The sequence below is a fragment of the Alexandromys fortis genome, unplaced genomic scaffold (assembly GCF_014885135.2).
Source record: "Alexandromys fortis isolate MF-2015 unplaced genomic scaffold, M_Fortis_MF-2015_v1.1 scaffold_15, whole genome shotgun sequence".
Taxonomy (NCBI): Eukaryota; Metazoa; Chordata; class Mammalia; order Rodentia; family Cricetidae; genus Alexandromys; species Alexandromys fortis.
The window spans coordinates 16,797,644-16,815,612 of record NW_026067911.1 but is presented as its reverse complement, the minus strand read 5'-3'; the positions used below and the strand labels follow the sequence as shown (position 1 = coordinate 16,815,612).

At 45.6% G+C, this 17,969-nt stretch overlaps 2 non-coding genes across 2 annotated transcripts; both read right to left on the bottom strand.

The window, feature by feature from the left end:
* Window positions 1-11,068: 11,068 nt before the first annotated feature.
* On the bottom strand, window positions 11,069-11,140 carry Trnap-agg (transfer RNA proline (anticodon AGG)). The gene has a single exon. It is a non-coding gene; the product is annotated as a tRNA-Pro (tRNA).
* A 961-nt stretch (window positions 11,141-12,101) lies between these two features.
* Window positions 12,102-12,173, bottom strand: Trnap-ugg (transfer RNA proline (anticodon UGG)). Its single transcript has one exon. It is a non-coding gene; the product is annotated as a tRNA-Pro (tRNA).
* Window positions 12,174-17,969: the final 5,796 nt, after the last annotated feature.

Genomic DNA, 17,969 nt, shown 5'->3' with positions numbered 1-17,969 from the left:
TCAGTTTTAGGACATTTTCTTTTTTTTTTTTTTTAAATATTTATTTATTATGTATACAATATTATGCCTGTGTGTATGTCTGCAGGCCAGAAGAGGGCACCAGACCCCATTACAGATGGTTGTGAGCCACCATGTGGTTGCTGGGAATTGAACTCAGTACCTTTGGAAGAGCAGGCAATGCTCTTAACCTCTGAGCCATCTCTCCAGCCCCAGTTTTATGACATTTTCATCACGCAGAAGGTTCCTCAAGAGCGTATACTATGAACCCCAATTCCCGAGCCTCTGGTCCTTCCACCTGCCAATCTGCTTTATGCCTGTACAGCTTTGTTATCTCTGAATGTTTCATTTAAACAAAATCACAAAATATATAGTCTCTTATATCCACCTCTTTTAGAAAGAAATATGCATGCATGGGTATGGACTTTGTTTAAAAATGACCATTCATAATAAGAAATAGAGTAGAACTTCTCTGCAGAGCTATTATTATAGAAGACGCTAACACCACACATTGCAAATCTCTGGATGACATTTGAAATTTCTGGCGTTCTACTCTCCCCCCCTAGTGGCCAGTACCATATTGCTAAAATAGATTCTTAATGTTCTCATCTTAAAAATAAGACACGGTAGGTAAACAGCTTGGTTGACTCTTTCTACCATGTCATTATAGATAAAATATAGATAAGACCACATATGTGTACACACATATTATTTTACAGTTAAAGATGAATAAATAATTTTATTTAATTTGATTTTTTTTTCAAGATAGGATTTCTCTGTGTAGCCCTGGCTGTCTTGCAACTACCCAGGCCCAGAACCAGGGTTATGAGTTGGCACACCCCAACATCCATCCCATCTATGTTCTGCTGGAGCATATGAAGGGTCAGATCATACAGACCCAAAGCTGCAGGATCTCCACGACACAGGACAACAACAGGATGTCCAAGAAGAGACCTAGTGAGAGCCCAGCACCAGTGGTGCAGTAGAAACGAGAGGCCTCTAATCAGATCGGTGATTCTGTAATAAGCATTTGCAAGTAAGCTATATGAACTAAAGGGGACACTGTGTGACTCACTACAGCTCCCACGACAAGATTTTTCTCTTTTTTTAATCTTTAATTTTATTTTATTGTATTTTTCAGTGGCGGGGCCATTGAAAGGGTACGGATACAAAGGGATGAGGGGATGAATGGGGCTGAGATGCAAAATGTAAAAGACACAAAGAAATAAATATATTTAAAAAATAAATTAAAAAAATTAAGTCTAAGGGGCTAGAGAGGTGGCTCAGAGGTTAAGAGGATTAACTGACAGCTCTTCTGGAGGCCGTGAGTTCAATTCCCAGTAACACTCAGTGGCTCACAATCATTTATGAGATCTAGTGCCCTCTTGTGGTGTACAGACAAACGTGCAGATAGGACACTGTATACATAGTAGACAAATCTTTCATAGCTGCTACTGGGGGTCAGAGGACAACTTATAGTATCTATTCTCTCTTTACAGTATTTGGGCCCCAGGGGTCAAATTCAAGTCATCAGGCTTGGTGGCACCTCTATCTACTGGGCCACCTTACCAGCCTTCAAAATAACTGTGTATATGCTCCTTGTAAAGAAATTTAATAATTTAAGAGTATGAAAAGTAAACTCAGATAACCTTATCTTTCCTACTCTCCTTTATTTTATCTTTTCCTTTTTATTTATATGTGTATAAGTGTGCCTGCTTGTCTCCGTGTCTATCTAATAGGCACAGTTCTGGTGGAAGCCAGAAGGAGGCGCTGTAGCCACTGGAAGTGGAGTAGCATACCTGGTGTGGGTACTGGGAAGCAGGCCCAGTTCTCTGCCAGAGCAGTCGGCACTATTAATTGCTGAGACATCTCCATAGCACCCCTTTTTAATATTCTTACCTATTAATTATATCCTCGATGTGGAATAGGAGTTTTCACTCAGTACTCCATTGTGAATATATGTCAATGTCAAAATAGGAACTGAGTGGGGCTGGAGAGATGGCTCAGAGGTTAAGAGCATTGCCTGCTCTTCCAAAGGTCCTGAGTTCAATTCCCAGCAACCATATGGTGGCTCACAACCATCTGTAATGGGGTCTGGTGCCCTCTTCTGGCCTGCAGGCATACATGGAAGGAATGCTGTATACATAATAAATAAATAAATATAAAAAAATATGAACTGAGTATCTTAAAAGTGTAAAAATCTAGGGTAATTTATCTTTTTAGCTTTCTGTTGAAGCAAATGGTATACATATATATATATATTAAATTAAATAGATATATATTTAATCCCATCAAAACAAGGTTATAAGGGAGGTCTGAGGAACCATTGTCAATGTTCTTCATGATGGCAGCTTTGCATCTGGAGCATGCAGCCAAGAACAGCATCACTTTCATGACATTCCTGAGTCTTATGAAGTTCCCTCTCCTTCCTGGAGAGGATGTTTAAATTGGGAGGAAATAACCACACGACACTCCACCCTTATCTGCAGCCCTCACCTTCCATCCGCTGGTGCCACCCCTGTCAAGGTGGTGCTGGGGTGTATGATAAAACAGGCTGAGCAAGATAGGAGGAACAATCCAGTAAGCAGCACCCCTCCATGGCCTCTGCATCAGCTCCTGCTCTGAGTTCCTGCCCTGACTTCCCAGGATGATGGACTACAAGCTGTAAGACGAAATAAACCCTCTCCTCCCCAGGTTGTTTCTGGCCATGATGTTTCACAGCAATAGAAACCCAAAGTGAGACAACAGTGTAGCACATAGCGTCCATTATTAAGTTGGATGGATAACAACCAGTTTCGCTCAGCAGCTTGTAGTGCCTTCCAGAACCAGGAAAGCCTCCAGGTCCGGCTCAGCTAGATTTCTCCTCGCTCTGCAGCAAAAGTCTATGCTGTCTTCTGCAGTGGGGCCTTAACATCTAGTTCTGGCACACAACCAATATCAGTGGCTTTACAGAATGTGGAGTCTCAGGGGTCGACAACCCACACAGGGAAGTCTACTTTTTATTTATTTTTTCAGTAAGTCCACTTCTGGTACAGGGATTTTTCATTTTTCATTCAATAACCTCATAGCTTCTGGGAGTGCCTTCTTTTAAAAACCACTTTTGTCTATGGGGCAGTGAGATGGTCCAACAGTTAAGAGTGTGCACTGAACTTACACACCTTTCATGCTAGCACCAGAGAGGAGAGGCAGGCAGCTCTCCAGTGCAAAAGCTGTCTGGTCTATATAGCCAGTTCCAAGTCAGCCAGGGCTATATAGTAAGATCCTGCCCCTACCCACAAAAAAAAAAAAAAAAAAAAAAAAAAAAAGACATGAGGTGGGCATGGCCAGGCTCATGCCTTTAGTCCCAGCATTCAGGAGGCTGAAGCAGGTGGATCTTTGCAAGTTTGAAGCCAGCCTGGTCTACAGAGAAAGTTTCAGACTAGCCAGGACTACTTAGTGAGATCTTATATCCCCCAAAATTACATTTCTTTATTTTGTGCATGAGGGTGGTGAGCAGAGGACAGCTTGTAAGAGCCAAGTCTCTCCCTTCATCATATGCCTCCTGGGGGCGGCGGGGCAGCGGGGGAAACTCAGGTGGTCAGGCTTAGTGCAAGTGTTTTAAACACCGACCATCTCACCAGCCCTGAGGAGAGCCTTTCCCCTACTGTGCAGGACACCTTTGTTCACACTCTAGTTGTTGGGTTTAAAAAATAATATCTATTTCCCAGGTGGTGGTGGCACACACTTTTAATCACACCACTCGGGAGGCAGAGGCAGGCGGATCTCAGTGAGTTCGAGGCCACCCTGGTCTACAAAGGAAGTTCCAGGACAGCCAGTATTGTTCCACAAAGAAGCTCTGTCTCAGCAAACCAAATAAATAAGTAAATAATATTTATTTATGGCCAAGTGGTGGTGGTGCATGCCTCTAATCCCAGTAGAGGCAGGCAGATCTCTGTGAGTTCGAGGCCAGCCTGGTCTACAAAGTGAGGTCCAGCCTGGTCTACAAAGTGAGGTCCAGACTGGTCTAAGAAGTGAGGTCCAGAACAGCCAGAGCTGTTACACAGAGACATTCTGTCTCTAAAAACCAAATGAAAGAAAGAAAGGAAAAATCTGTATTTATTTGTATGTTTGTTTATTTAATGTGTGTGTGTGTGTGTGCCTGAGTGTATGTATGTACACCATGTGCATTCAGTGTCTGCATAGACCAGAAGAAGGCATTGGGTCCGTGGAGCTGGAGTTACAAGCAGTTGTGAACTGCATGAGGTTGGTTTTGTGAAGTGACCCAGGTCCTCTGAAAGAGCAGCAAGTGCCCTTAACCACTGAGCCATCCTTCCAGCCCCGTTTAACCTCTGTTTCAATTACCCGTTATTTATTTCTTTTTTTTTAATATTTATTTATTTATTATGTATACAATATTATGTCTGTGTGTATGTCTGCAGGCCAGAAGAGGGCACCAGACCTCATTCCAGATGGTTGTGAGCCACCATGTGGTTGCCGGGAATTGAACTCAAGACCTTTGGAAGAGCAGGCAATGCTCTTAACCACTGAGCCATCTCTCCAGCCCCCCGTTATTTATTTCAATCAATGTAGCCTGTGTAGAGTTGTAAAACAAACGGAAGTACAATTAATCCCGAGGTCCTTAACGCAGTCCTTTGCACCAGTGGCTGTGAAAAGAGTGTCCCTAATTGCTATCCATTCTCCGGGGCGGGGCGGGGGAATGTGTCTGATTTGGACACGACCCAATGGGCTTCATCCGTTGACTGCTTGCACAATAAATAAGTAAAAACGTTTTCAATGGGTTTGTGGCAGTGTCCACAGGTGAGCATGCATTTGCATCCTTACTGACCTGTACAGGCCCCGTCTAATCTCTCGGCGCTGTCATTTGGAACATGCCTCACATTGTGGGTCACCATGCAGAATATCAGAACACTTGGTGGCAATGTTGGTAGCTTTTGCTACCTTCCAGCCTGTGTCGGCTCCCAGACTTTAGATAAGCGTAGCAACGAGCCTCCAGCAGTCTGTGGGGGAAGACGGCTTATAGTTTGGTAAGTACATCTGCTTCCTGATTTCCAATACTCAGTGAGCTATGGGCTGCCATATGGAAAACTACTGACTCGGGTTGAACTCGCTAAGTAGTCCCTCCGACATCTGCTGTCCCCATGGTGGTGGAACCAGCACGTGCCCGTTCTTTTCCCACTGGGCCATCCATAAAGTCAGACCTTCGACTATAGCCCAACAGCTGTGGTTACAGATTGTCACAGGGTAAACCTCGCACACTGGGCGCTTTCCCTGCGGCTCTTCTCTCAGCCCACTGGCTATTCTCTCTCTCTCTCTCTCTCTCTCTCTCTCTCTCTCTCTCTCTCTCTCTCTCTCTCTCTCTCTCTCTCTCGCCACATGGGGTCAGTGTTCATTTGCATTTCAGCAGCGGCCCGGTCCTGTTGGGTGCTGCACTTAGGCCTTGCATGTAGCAGGCATTGACAGACAGACAGGGCTTCTCTTCGCACTTTATCTGTCTTAGCTCTCGGGTCAGTTACCGGCGGAGGTTCAGAAACTGGAAAGAACACTGGCCCTAGTGCAGCTCACTTGGCCTCAGCATCCGGACTTGCAAACACCACACCCACACCGCTGGAAATATGCCTGTCACCTTGTGCAAGTTTGATTCTATGCCGTTGGAGACTTTCAGTGGGATAAGCAGCCTTCGCTGTTATTGAGAAGGCAGGTCCCACCTTTTGAAATGTCTCTCATTTGAGTGCAAACTGGTACAGCAGCTTCGGAAATGGGTATGGCAATTTCTCAGAAAACTAGGAAACAACCTACCTCAAGACCCAGCAATACCACTTTTAGGTATATACCCAAAGGATGCTCAATCATACCACAAGGACATGTACTCAATTATGTTCATAGCAGCATTGTTTGTCATAGCCAGAACCTGGAAGCAACCTAGATGTCCCTCGACCGAAGAAAGGATAAGGAAAATGTGGCACATTTACACAGTGGAGCACTACACAGAAGAAAAAAAATGACGACATCTTGAAATTTGCGGACAAATGGATGGATCTACAAAACATCATATTGAGTGAGGTAACCCAGACCCAGAAAGACAAATATAATATGTACTCACAAGTGGCTTTTAGACATAAAGCAATGAAAAACTAGCCTACAATTCACACCCATGGAGAACCTAGACAACAAAGAAGACCCTAGGAGAGACATACGTGGATTTAATTTACATGGGAAGTAGAAAAAGACAAGATCTCCTGGGTAAATTGGGAGCGTGGGGATCATGAGAGAGGATAGAAGGGGAGAGGAGAGGAAGAGGAGCAGAGAAAAATATATAGCTCAATAAAAAACAATAAAAAATAAATAAACAAAGAAATGTCTCATGTTCTTCAGCAATTGCTGCTCTAGTACTATATACTGCTTCCTTCCCTTTCCATGCCTGGGACCCAAATCCTTTTAGAAGCCATTGGAAGCAAACAGCTCAGGTTGTTTTTATCTGTAGTCTCCTGAACTTCTGGTGATTTCTAACACAAATGATCTGGCAAGGATCTTAGCTTACGCAGTAACCTCTTGAGCCATTGATTTCTTTATTTTGGTACCAACCACAATACCTTTTAACTAAGCTGTTGGATGTGACGTGTGTTTTACAGGAGAACAACACTCCTAGGAATTTCATAGCTGAGCTCGGTACTTGTGCAGCGTGGGCTGACCACCCATCCTGGTTCCTTGAGGTGCACACCCGTAAGTCTTTCCAAACACTATATGTAGTGAAGCTTTTTCACAAAGAGGAGAATGCAGGAGAAGAAAACGAGGTCCTGGGACCTCCTTCCCTTGCCAAATACACAATGTGTGAGGGGAATTTTACATGAGTATTCTGAAGCTCCTCTGAATGCAAACTGACCTTGGGAATTCAGCAACCAAGAGAATACAATACAACAATAACAGTAATAAAGTATTCGCAAGGTCCAACACTACATGAAAAGGTCCCACAACTTTTTCAGTTGTCCTGGCAAAAGAACAATGTCGGGTATAGCGGTGTAGATGGGGTGACTGCCTGACTTAACTCTCTGTATTCACAGACCACATACCAAACTGTAGGAAGGCCTTTGGGTTGGGCTAACTTCTAATCTTTCCAGCTTTTTGAAAGTTTCAGTCGTTTCAGCACAGATTTGCGGGCAGTCCTGCTGCTTGATGTTTCAAGGTCTATCGGGGCAGGAAGTTTACAGGATTCCCATCTTGCCCATCCACAAATGGCTGCCTTTCCATTTCACACTCTCAGTTACAAAGAAAAGGGCAATTACTTATTACTTATCTTTTTTTAATTTATTTATTTGTTATGTATACAATATTCTGTCTGTGTGTATGCCTGCAGGCCAGAACAGGACACCAGACCCCATTACAGATGGCTGTGAGCCAACATGTGGTTGCTGGGAATTGAACTCAGGACCTTTGGAAGAGCAGGCAATGCTCTTAAGCTCTGAGCCATTTCTCCAACCCCTTATTACTTATCTTGAAAAGTAATCTTATACAGAATCTTAAAGGAATCACAAACCTAAACGTTTATATATGAAAAAGAATCAGTCAGATCTACTTGGAATTCTTAGGGTGCAAACCCATTCATCAATAGTTTTTATATCGGGAGATTGAGGGCAGAAATGAGTACAAGGGATTAATCATCACCTTTGAGCATCAACCAACCCTAGCAAGGAAAGTACATCAGCTAGTAACAGTTGGACTGCTTTGTATTTTTGACCTCAGCTGTGTGTCCTTGGCAACTTTAGATTGTTTTCTAGGGTTTTCCTCCTGAAAACTATTATTGAAACATCTGATCCAACGTGAAGTTATTTACAGCTTTGTTTCAGCTAAGGATGCACAGCGGATAATGTGGCTGCATCTTTCAGCATCACGAGAATTAGGGTCAGCTTGGCTCCGGGGACTCAATTGTTTCTCTCAGTAGCTATGAAGCCAGTCCAGGAACTCACTCTGTAGACCAGGCTGACCTTGAACTCACAGAGATTTGCCTGTCTGTGCCTCCTGAGTGCTGGGATTAAAGGTGTGTGCCACCACTGCCTGGCTCAATTGTTTTTCTTAAGCATTAACTTGAGCTATGGTCTATGCAGCTCCTTAGACGAAACTCACAGGCCCTTGCTGTGTAGAATTTCCTTGTATTTATTTTTATTTCTGAAAACTCTGTACAAGCCAACATTATTATTATCAATTAGACTGTACAGTTTAGGGAGGAATCTCTTTATAATAACCCTCAGGTAAAATGCCCAGTAGAACTGGATGTTTCCATTAGATAAACACACTGCATTCCAGGTACCCATTCACACCATGCCAGATAGTAGAGAAAGAAAACAGCAGCAAACGTTTAAAGGCACAGCAGAAGCCTTTGGTCTGTGGTCTGGGGTCTTGCCTGTCCAAGACTGACCCATCAGAGAGTTTCCTCTTGGTGGGCTGAACTTTGATTTTCACCTGCTGCTCCTCATACCCAGCCATCTGCACTAGAGCTCAAGGGTTTATTATTTATTTATTTATTTATTTATTTATTTATTTATTTATTTTTGAGACAGGGTTTCTCAGTAGGTCTGGAGCCAGTCCTGGAACTCACTCTTGTAGACCAGGGTGGCTTTGAATCACAGAGATCCACGTGCCTCTGCCTCCCGAATACTGGGATTAAAGGCCACCACTGTCAGGCGGTTTCTTGAGTTTTATGACTCTCCGTCTCTTTCTGTCATCTAGTAGAGAATGTTTCAATCCAGAGGAATGAGCTACGGAACTATGATGTGGGATGTCCTGTATGCTGCTTTGGTCTATAGCAGGGCAGAATTTTAAAATCTAAGCAGAATTATAGGGAGAAAGAAGGCAGAGTCAAAGGGATGCCAGCAAGTTACTGGAGCAGCAAGATGTACTAAGGAACAGGTAATTCCATGAAGTCATGTGACGATACACAGACTATTAGAACTGGGTCAATTTATATCTAAGAGCTAGCCAGTAATAAGTCTGAGCAACTGGCCAAGCAATTACAATCAATACTAAGCCTCTGAATGATTATTTTATAAGTGGCTGTGGGGACCAGCAGGCGGGTGGGAGAGAAACAGGTTCAGTGTGACTGAGTAGGACGAGAAAAGCCTCCAGCTACAAGCTTGCACAAGCAAATCATCTTGCGCAAAGGCCAGTATGGTGCTTCAAACTCCAGCTTGACTTTACTCCCTTTTGAGATAGCTCAAGGGTATGCAGCCTATGCACGTACAAAGGTCTTCATGCTTGGGAAGGTTCACCGATTGGTTTACTAGTCTGGTGTGGTTGAAAACTTCTAAAGGTTGGAGAGATGATTCAGTGAGTAAGAACAATTGCTGCTCTTCCAGAGGATCTAAGTTCAGTTTGTAGCATTGTCAGGTGACTCATAACCACCTGTAAGACCAGTTCCAGGATATCAGGCCAGCCTTTTTGGGCTTCTGGGGCCACCAGCCCTCATGTGCACACATACCCTGGCAGATACACACGCATAAATAAAAAATAACTCTTTAAAAAAAATAAACAAATAAGCCAGGCATGGTGGCACACGTCTTGATTCCAGCACTCAGACAGAGACAGGTGAATCTCTGTGAGTTCATGGCCAGCCTGGGCTACACAGAGAAACCCCATCACGAGAAACCTAAAATCAAAACAAAAGAAACAACAAAACATTGTTTTAGTATCTAAGTTATTATATGAAGGGCCCTGTCATTCACCTTCCACCGAGCCTTACAAATTACATAAACTAGAGTACTGGGCAAAAGCTTTGACCTCCAACAACCCTTTCTCTTCCTTCAAGAAAATATATTTAATGACTTACTAGTTAATCACTTTTCTGACTCCCAAATATACCAGGTGATATTTCACTGTACTGTTTAAAAAACAGAGCCTGCCTGTAGTGGTTCACCTTAAACCCCAGCACTTGGGAGGCAGCGGCAGACAGAACTCTGAATTCGAGGCCTGGTCTACAGAGCAAGTTCTAGATTGCTAGGGCTACATAGAGAAACCCTGTCTCAAAAAACCAACAAAACAAAACAAAAGAAGCAGGGCCTTTGAAATGGCTCTTTGGTTAAAGGAGTTTGCTGCCAAGCTGACTGAGTTCAATCCCCAGGCCACACATGGTAAACTGGAAGGAGAGAGCCAGTTCCTGGAAGTTTCCACTGACTTCCACACATGTAAACACACATACACGCATGCATGCACATGTACGCACACACACAAACAGGCACGCACACACACTCACATGCAAGCACACATGTGTGACATAAATGTGACTAAAAGAAAAAAAGCTGCTGGAGGAGGCAGCCATTGACCAACTCTCTTGAGTACCTGGATTCCATGTCCGATAGCCGCAAAATAAATAAATAAACCAACAACCAAAGAGCTTTCCCCAGCATGTTTTCTCCGCTATGACCAAACCTAAATAAAGTCTCCTGTAGGGTTGGAGCCCTAGACTCTGGTGATCTAACAGGCCACTCCTCCTCCTCAGGCTCCAGGGTCATCGACTCCGCCTCCCTGGGAAGACCACCTGAGTTCCATCCCCAGCGATCACATGGTGGAAACAGAAAACCGACTTCCTTGAGGTGTTCTTTGACCTCCCCAGTGGCGTCACCCCCTCACCTTAATAAATAGTAAGACAAAACATAATTTTAAAAAAATGTTAAATCGGGCGGTGGTGGCACACACCTTCAAACCTAGCACTCCAGAGGCAGAGGCAGGTGGATCTCTCTGAGTTCGAGGCCCGACTAGTCTAAAATGGAGTTCTAGGGTAGCCAGAATTGTTATACAGAGAAACCCTAACCAACCGAACCAAGGAAATGTTAGATATTTGGCTTCTGATCAAGTGTTTTTCCCCATTGTCCTTGAACACTTGTAGACCAGGTTAGCCTCAAACTTTTAGGAACCTAGTGTGGGTATTAAAGGAGGACACCACACCACCATCACTGGGTAAGACTTTGCTCTTTTCTAACTAGCAGAATTTTAGGTCTTTGAAAGCTCTAGTCTAAATATCCGGAGATTGTAACAGCAAACTGTATCCTGGTACAAGTTTTTTAGTTGTGTGAAATATAAATATGGGCTCGTCCGGGATTTGAACCCGGGACCTCTCGCACCCTAAGCGAGAATCATACCCCTAGACCAACGAGCCACATAGACTGGTGTCTTTGATCCATTTTATGACCATTCAGGCGTCTTAGGGCGGGACCTGAAGGACTGAGTTGGAAGGAGAATCGGATTTCAGACCCGCCCTGAAAGGGTGAATTCAGACCGTGGTTGCCGAAGAACTCCACCATTCTGGTCCCTCTCCATCACAGACAAAGTTAAGGAGCCCTAGCCTGCGAGTGCGACTTTGGTCTTGGCAGGCGGGTGCTACTCGGCGCTTGGCGGGCAAGTTCACGCTGCCCACGTGTAAACTCGCGCTCTGGAGGTCACAGTCGGTGTGCCGGACAGACGGCTGCTGGAGCCTCCTTGGGCCGCCCCTCCTAGCACACCAGATCGCGCCACGCAGCCCGCTGCGATGCACCCTGGGGTAGAGCGAGCCGGCTGAAGCATTTCCCGCTTGTGTGTTGTGTCTCGCCCACCAGCGAGGCCAAAACCTAGATGAGAGCAGGCGACTGCCTGCCTGTGTGGACTAGAGGCAGATGCTAAGAGCCGCGACCCTTTGGGCTGGACAAGTCGCTCGTCGCACGCGTGGCCTCAGACCCGAAGAAAGGGTGAGCACACGGGGGATGCACAACCCAGGACCCGGTCTGCGTGCTCCTCCGTCCCCCGGGACAGTCGCTGGGTCCTAGCCGCCTCTGGGGCACCATGGACTCTGTCCAGAGTTGGAAATCCCTCTCCGAAGCAGGTTTCGTTGTCTTCGAAACATCCAGCAGATCTGAGCCGACCGGTCTTTGGATTCTGGAGATCAAAGCCACCAGTTCCCTCCTTCTGTGGAGTTCCTAGGGCTTGGGTAGCGAGGAACCGAGACCTTCACCCAGTCAACCCCCATGGAAGAGCTATCCGCTCTTCTGCTTGTCTCGCTGTTTGCCGGGGCTTTAACAGGAGGAACTTCACAACTACTTTCAAGAAGTTGGAGAGTAAAAAATAAATAAACGAATAAAAGTACCGGGCTCGTCCGGGATTTGAACCCGGGACCTCTCGCACCCAAAGCGAGAATCATACCCCTAGACCAACGAGCCACCATGCTAGGACGCACCTTTCCCCTCCTCACAGTAGTGAGATAAAAGGACTATCATCCCAATCATTCTGTTAGCTCAGTAGTTACTAGGGATTCCACAATTCACCTCGAATTTCCAGGGTGTGTTAATTTGGAACACACACGAATGAGCTGCTGAGCCCACAATTTTTCCATTCTCCAATGGTCTGTCTAATGTATAGCACAGGTGTTCGGACCTGTCGGTGAAGTGGCGGGTTTACAGGCCTGATTGTGTTAGGAAGCACAAAGGGAAGCGCCGAATTTACATTTTCCCTCCCTCCCTCCCTCCCTCCTTCCCTCCCTCCCTCCCTTCTTTTTTCTTCTTTGTTTTTGTTTTTCGAGACAGGGTTTCTCTGTGTAGTCACTGCTCACCTGATCCGGGAAGTCAAGAGCAGAATCCAGCTCCCCGTGGTTGTGGTTGCCCTTTGCTGAATATGGGCTGCGATCCTCAGGCTTCCCTGAACTAACAGCTTTCTCACCCACGACGTGAGATGGCTCAGTGGGGAAACAGCACTTGCAGCCAAGCGGGAGTTAGACCCCAGGACTCCCATTGAGAAAAGAGAGAACTGACTCCCACAAGCTGTTCTCTGACCTCCACACACAAGCTGTGGCTCACAGTCCCACTCCACCATCAAATAAACAATAAATGTAAAAGACGCCAGCAATTATACAACAAAACAAGCTATACGCTCCAATTAGAAAGCAAGTAACCCTGTTTTTTGGTTTGTTTGTTTTTGTTTTTGACCTACAAAAAAAAAGGGCATTGAGGGCTAGGGAGAAGGCTCCATGGGTAAAGTGTTAGCTGCACAAACCGTCGCTAGCATCTGCATCTGCATAAAAGCCAGGAACAGCAGAACACACCTGCAACCCAGTGCTGGCAGTGGGAGGTGGAGACAGCAGACAATCCTCCCGGCTGCGGCTGTGGGGCCAGCCGGCCCAGCCAAATCAGCACGTTTCAGTGTCAGCAGCAGAACACGTCTCAGGAAATAAGCTACAGCAATCTAATTGTGGAAGACACCTGATGCCAGCTTCTGGCCTCCTCGTGTCCTGCACGGAGAGGGCACTCGTGCATACCTCTCTGTCTCTCTTTACGTGTCTCTCTGTGTCCCCATTTCTGTCTCTGCCATCTCTCTCTCACACATGCCACACAAAGACAATCCCTAAATCAGGAATATTGGGAATTAGAAAGGTGTTAAGACAATCCTAGCATTTGGGAGGCTGAGATAGGAGGCCTACTGTGAGTTTGAAGCCAGCCCGAGCTATGTAATGCTTTAAAAAAAATATTTATTTATTTATTATGTATACAATGTTCTGTCTGTGTGTATGCCTACAGGCCAGAAGAGGGCACCAGACCCCTTTACAGATGGTTGTGAGCCACCACGTGGTTGCTGGGAGTTGAACTCAGGACCTTTGGAAGAGCAGGCAATGCTCTTAACCGCTGAGCCTATGTAATGCTTCTTATGCAGTCCTTTCTAAGTAGATGAGAAAGGTCCCTTACTCTCCACCGGGAGCTGACGGTGAGAACACGGGCAGAGCAAGAAATACTAGCTCACATCTACCGAGCATCAGCTCCTGTGTGAAGTGTGTCATATATGTATATATTAACTCCTTTAACTTTTATTCAGAACATAAAGGGTGTGGCAAGGCATGGTGTAGGCCTATGAATCTCAGCACCCAGGAGACTTACTGTCAATTTGAGTCAACCTGAGTGGGCTACAGGCTGAGCCCCAGGCTACAGCCAGAGCCACAGAGCAACAGAAGACAACAGCCACAGAGCAGGCTTCAAGGGTACTATACTTTTCCAGACTGGCTAACTTTATCCTTCAAACAAGCTTATTAACGTGGCCTTATTATTATTTTGGGGGGGGGGGCTCGAGACAGGGTTTCTCTGTGGCTTTGGAGCCTGTCCTGGAATTAGCTCTGTAGACCAGGCTGGTCTTGAACTCACAGAGATCCTCCTGCCTCTGCCTCCCGAGTGCTGGGATTAAAGGCGTGCGCCACCATCGCCCGGCCACTTGGCCTTATTATTATTCCCTTTTTGCAGACGTGGAGACGGAACGAGACAGGTGACTAAGTGCCTCCGCAAGGTTACGTACGTCTCAGTAAGTGGTGGAGCCAGGAATGGAACAACCAGTTTATTGTCAGAGTCTGGGTCTTAATCATTCTTAAATTTACTTTAGGTACTGTAAAGTCCCACTGTAAGTGCTTCTGGAATACACGGGGTCAACCGCGAGTTCTCAGAGAAGGAGGGAAGAATTTAAATGAGTCAGCCATCTTATCATGTGTCTGGGATTAAGGTGTTTTGGGTCCTGTGACTCTGCCTTGAAGATTTTGCAGTTAATATGTGAGTGTCCCTACATGAAGTCAGATCTTATGTAATTAATATATATGATTTATTTATATGAGTGTTTTGTCTGGGCACCATGTATGTGCCTGATGCCTCAGGAGATTAGAAAAGCATGTTAAGTCCTCTGGAACTGGAGTTATAGGCAGTTGGGAGCCACCATGTGAGTGTTGGGGCAACCCAAACCCTCTGCAAAAGCAGTGGGTTTTCTTAAATGCTAAGCCATCTCTCCATCCCGCTGGAGTCTGATCTTTCTATCGTGCCTTCAATCCTGCAGGAGAGTGTAGGCCAGTAAATTGCTCTTTAAATTAGTACCTTCTTAAGAAATTTCCAGTAGCCGTTCTGAACACATGCCATCCACCCACCCCTTTGCTTGCTGACTTTGGAGTCTGAGATTTAAGGCTGCTGATTACAACAATTATAAACTAAGGTGAAACTCGGTGCTGGTGGGTAAGTGGAACCCAAAGGCTGTGGTGAGTCCAAGGGAAGCTGAGGGACGTGCTGGGAAACCAGAAAGGCTTCCTGGATGTGAAATTCGAATCTGAAAGACAGGCACCTCTGACAGACAGGGCAAGGGAGGCAATTTGGGGTAGGGAAATCTTCCGCAAGGACAGCGAGGTGTGACCAATGAGAAACCATTTGTGACTCCATTAAGAAAAGTCTTGAGGGCTGGAGAGAGATGGCTCAGCTGGCTTCGATTCCCAGCACCCACATGGTGGCTCATCACAGTCTGTAACTTCATCTCCAGAGGCTCTGGTCTCCGTGGGCACCAGGCACACTAGTGGTGCAGACATACCTGCAGACAAAATACCCAGACATATCATGGTGATGATGATAATAATAGTGATAGCAGTAATAATAAAAGGATAAGCTTTGGGGTCGCATGTAGGTACTCTACTTACTACCCAGATTAATGCTCTCCTGTGCTGTGCTCAGTAAACTGTTAGAAAAAAAGAAAAGAAAAAGAACCAAGTAGTAGAGTCCACTTTTTTTCTTTTTAATGATTATTTAATTTATGCATGTGTGCCTGCAGCACACGCATGCAGTACCCATAGACACCAGAAGAGGGGGCTAGAGTCTCCAGAACTGGCGTTACAGTTATAAACTGCCCTGTGGACACTGGGAACCTGATCCTCTTTCAAGAAGAGCAGCCAGGGCTTTTAACCCCTGAGCCATCTCTTCATTCCAGAAACTTCCACTTTGAATCTCGGCAGTCGGGAGGCAAAGTCAGGCAGACTCTCTCTGAGTCCAAGGCTAGTCAGACCCTCAAAAAAGAAGAGAAGAAGAAGCAAGGGAGGAAGAGAAGTAAAGAAAAGTCTTGGGAGGTCTGTCTGGAAGGCTAGGACTGACTCAGACTGTGTGTAGAGGTCTCCAGAGGCAGAATCAGTCCATAGTAAGGCATCCTGCTATGATGTTTCTTGGAGAGAAGCTGTGTCTGCAAAGGCTGACTGATGAGAGCCTCAGTAATTGGGGAGGTTGGAATGTTGCCGGTCCAGAACCTAACTACTATTTATCTTGTGCTATATTTAGGCTCCCTAAATAGCCCTTCCTTGCCCACCCGTGCTGGACCTAACATTCCTTGATTAACAGATTAGAAACCTTCAGGAATGTGTTCCTTTAGCAGACACCAGGTTCTACCCAACCAGAAGCTGAGAATGCTCACTGATAGCATCTGAAAGTTAGAGGTGAGAGTCCTCTGCTGTGTGCCTCCTACTGACTGTTTCCACCAAGGTGTTTAAAAGATGGCCTGGGGCTGGGGAGGTGGCTCAGCAGTTAGGAGAACTTACTACTCTTGCAGAGGATCAGGGTTTGGTTCTAGCGTCCACGTGGTAGTAAACAGAGGTCTCCACTGCAGTTCTGGGGGATCCAGGACTCTCTTCTGACCTCTATGGGCTCCTGTACCCCAGTAGAGCTAGTAACCTCACACAGGCACACATGCACATAAAAAAGAAGTACAAAGGCAGGCTGGAGAGATAAAGCGTCAATTAAGAGCACTTGCTCTTGGAGAGAAAGGAGCTAGATTTGATACCCAGCACCCACAGTGGTTCTCAACCATCTGTACCTCCAGTTAATGGCCTCTTCTTGTCTCGGTGGGCACCAACGATGAGTGTTGTGTGCATACACACACACACACACACACACACACAGGAAAACACTCACACATAAAATAAAATGAATAAATCTAATTTAGCGAATAAGTTAAAAGCTTGTTTTGTTTTTGTTTGTTTTTAAGTGTCTTGATATCTAACTTTTTTGTTATCCAAAAAACCTTCCTGAAATTGCTTCCCATGTTGCAACATGGAATTTGGGGTAACTTAAATTCCATGGCCATGGTCATTCATGTTTGGCTCCAAAATACATTACCTTTTATCCCCTTCGAGGTGAGAGTTGTGCTTTTGTTTTCATGCTGAGAATACCATGTACAGGTGTGCACCTAAGGATGGGTACCACACCAAGAGTTGAACCACTTGGTTAGAACAAGGAAGAGTCATTTCCTATGTGGTGGCACACACCTTTAATCCCATCACTGAGGAAGGAGGCAGAGATGGGGGGGGGGGATCTCTGTGAGTTCAAGGCCAGCCTGGTAGATAAAGCCAGGATCTTTACACAAACAAACAAGGAAACAAACACACCAAGAGGCACAGTTTATTGAGAAGCAGAAAGCATGAGAATGGGAGCTGACCAGTGAGCTAAAAGAACAGCTTAAACAGCAGTTGGCCATGCGGCCCAGGACCCGTTACAAATCATTCCATGGCAACCCCCTCGCCCAGGGTTATAGGATGCAGGTTTTGTTGAGCATCTCTCTGTGTTATGAAACACAGGTGCAGAAGGCTGTCCAGTCTTTATTCTCTTGTCAGAGATTCTGATGCAGCAATCTACACACACTATCTAACACTTTGTGAAGAATGGGAACCAACTTGACCTAAGCGAAGGAGGAAATGACAGTCTATTATGGAAATGTGATCTAGAAACCCTTGAGGGACAGGTGAGCCTCAGACCAGTGAACCCGAACATGAGGGCCTCCCAAACTGATGGCTTCGGGAAGGGAATATGGGTGAGCCCTTGAAATATAGCTACTCAAGTGGCCAAGTAACTGCAAAGTAAGACATTTTAACCACCGTGAGTTTCAACCCTGATCACTCTAGCTGCACACGCCTGAAGTCTGTGCAATACAGCATGTTGTAGTATAGCTTTTTCTTGTGGGTATAACGTGGGCATCCCATTGCCATTCTCAATGAAATAAGCACACCAGTGGAGATAGGTAGGCTCCTGACAGTGCTAAGGAGCTATTGACATTCTTCAGTTAGGAGGAGAGAGGAATGTTCACAGGTTTGGGATCTGGAATTCCAAACATCATAGCTCTACCCCCTCCCAACTAACCCCTCTCCCCCCTTCCTGCCAGCTGCAAGGGATCTTGGGAGATGCCAGCATTTA